Consider the following 3,321-nt stretch of genomic DNA (forward strand, 5'->3'; position numbering starts at 1 on the left):
CTCATCAGAAACTGAGGTGTAACATTAATAATTTAACAACTACAAGACATTGTGGCATTACAGCAAGAATTAAAAAATGGTAGTTGTGTTTTGTGTTTATATAGGATTTGTCTATTATTTAACAGCTAAATAACTTATTTTGTGTTTTTAGGTTAGTTATCTAATGACAGTTTTTTTTTGTAAATTGTGAAGTTTTAATAAGAATGCTTTATTGTTTTTGACTACATTCGAAATCTGAAATTATTATCAAATGCAATTATATAAGTAGGAGTTATACAAATTAAATATTTAATTACATGTTATCATACAAATGCAATATTTAAAAATTAATTTGTAATCACAGGACTCAAGTTTAGATTTTTGAGCAAGTTTGCTCAGGACAACATCATAATAAATGTATCTGTGCCTATATGTTAAACCTGTCTGGTATTATTGAAAAATGTTGTTCTTTAATATAATTTAATCTGATGATCATGTGTTAAGTTTAGATGTTGGCAGGTAAAGGCTAGAAAATCATTGTCAACAATTCACATACAGACAATGGGAATATACACCTCACACACATTTCAGTACAACATGTGAAGTACCTGTCAGCCTCTGACCACTGTTGTGACCACAGGTCCTAGTAACACAGAAACACTGGTCCCAGGACTTGGAAACCACAGAGTTAGTACAGCCAATGTCCAGTATAGTGACCACAGTCTCCTGGAACCCAGGACCAGCTATCTGAGGTTCTAAAGTCATTACAGCCACTGCCCGCCGTAGTGACCAGAGCATGCAGAAGTGCTTTTCTGTTTAATTTAAAACTCAGCTTTATGGATATTCCTTAAAATTATAATTGATTTTATTCTGGTGCTATAAATAAGGAAAAATAATAGACATTTTGCAGTATTAACAAGAATTTCACCTCCACGATTAATCATAATATTAATTCAGCTTATATGTTTTTTAAACTATTTTCTATTAATGCTGAATTAATAGTTTTATATTCAGTTATACACTATTACACACAACACGGACTAAGGATAATGTTTTTTAAATACTAACATATAATTATTATAACTATTAATATTGTAGATATTTAGCAACCTTATCAAAAATGTTGTACAACTTGACAATCCCTTATCTATTACCATAATCATAAAATAAAAAATTTTGGCTGTAATTTGGGTCATGTGCTAGGACTTGTGGAAATTTTCCCATTTGCAAACAAAAAGGAATACAAATGTTTTAACAATAATACAACATCTTCAAAATATTTACCAGGAGTTGTTTATTTCATTGTGCTCAATTCTGCCCTCTCTAACAGGTATAAAAACAGACTAGTGTATTAACAGAGATCAGTGTGTTTTAAAACACTGTTGTATTGATCGGACTGATATTTTATTTTACACACTGATGAATTAATATGTTTTAACATATTAATTAAGTAATTAACGGATGTGTTATTAAACACTGGAGTATTTTAGACTAATATTTTAACTGAGATAAGTGTGTTATTAAATACTAGAGTATTATTGAGACTCCAGTATTATTACTATTGATACATTTTATATTTACTGTATTATTAAAGTAACATTAATAATAATAACATTATAACATTATGAAAATGTTATAAAAAATAGTATATTTTGAGAGAAGGTGACAATTTTAGTGCAAAGAACTATTACAGACAGGCGATCAGAGATAAAGGTATTTTTAAGGCACGTTTCCGATTAACAAATAATATTAGTAACTATTGCAGGTGAATGTGCTAATACAAATAAGAGTACTGAAGGTAAATGTATTAAAATATTTTTGATCCATGGTTATTTTTGAGAATGATTACAGTAGTTTTAGATACTATGGTAATTATATTGCAGAAGGATCTAACATTGTAACATGATTGAGGACAAGACATATAGTTGTGTTTATTTGTTATAACAGTCACATTCAGGTGGTACTGTAGGTATTTGTATTGCAGTGTGTTGTAGTTTTCTGACCTGAATCCATACTGGGTGCTTTTAGACAACAATGTCCAGTTTCAGAGTCCTGAGGCAAATCTTGTAGTTTTTTCAACTTTAAACAAAAGTTTGGGATCTGTTCAGACTGGAGTTTTATTTGAGAAATGTGTCTATTATGCTGGAAGAAATGTGTATTTGACCCGGAAGTCCTTCATTTTGAAGAGATAAAATTTTAATTCTTGTTCCATGTTTATTCTGCATTTGACTGATACTTCACAGCTAAATGAATTGTTGTTTGTAAGTCTTAGATAACTAATGATAGGGATAATTTTTCTTACATTATGGAATTGTTTTTAAAAAAGAGTAATAAAAACAACCTGTGCACTGTGATCCTAGAATATATTATTAAGTGCAACTATAATTCAATCTCTGAATTATGTACTAAGATCTTGAGAGGTAAAAGCTAAAACACATTGTTCACATATTTATCATGTAAGCATAGCAAAAAAATATATGAATAAAAAGTAGTATTTGAATGAATTGTAGCATACAGTGTGTAATGGAAAAAAATATTTCACACTCCAAACTGAAGGTGATTGAAAATTTAATCAAAAAGAACAAATCTAGTTACTGTAAATGTGCCCTGGACAGTAAGTATACACACTTCACATACAGTCTGGGCTGGGACTGACTCACGTCAACAGCAACATTCCCTCGAGCGCTCACCCTGTCATTCAGACTGGGTCAGGACGTCTTTCAATTAAACCTTCAGTCTTTCATTCAGGATCCCAGTCACACTAATCACCTCTTTATTTGAAACTGTTCAGAACACCGAATCTCCATCATTAGAGCCAAACCTTGTGAACCTAGCGATCGCATTCCTCTCATAGTCAAGTTTATCACTTGGTTATTTTAATTTCTCACTACTCCTGCTCTTCGATCCTGAAATATTTTCTCTGTTTTAATTCTTTCTTTTTCCTTGCTGACTCTCCAGCCTTTTTTTTCTTTATTTCAGCTGGGAGACGGGCTTCCCTCTTTAGTTTTTCTTTCTGCTCACCTTTTTCATTCAGCCCAGCAGCCTGCATTCGATCTGTTACTCCCTGATCATTCAAACTCTGAAAGAGCTCAAAGTCCCGCGCCTGGGTTTCAATTATATCTCCTGCTGCAGATTTTCCATCTTTCTGCAGCATTACATTTCACATATTTCAGCACAAGTTGTGAAGCACCCATCTATTAAGAAAATATTTCTATTGATTCTGTTTTGGATTTTATAACTTATTTTCAAAGTAGAATGTTGAAAAGACTTATTAGTGTTTAAGTCTCTTATTTGATACAGACATGCAGTCAGTGTCCACTGTTAAGTACATGTGGGGCCTGA

Source organism: Lepisosteus platostomus, chromosome 5, assembly GCF_059453375.1.
Source record: "Lepisosteus platostomus isolate fLepPlt1 chromosome 5, fLepPlt1.hap1, whole genome shotgun sequence".
In the NCBI taxonomy this organism is placed as follows: domain Eukaryota; kingdom Metazoa; phylum Chordata; class Actinopteri; order Semionotiformes; family Lepisosteidae; genus Lepisosteus; species Lepisosteus platostomus.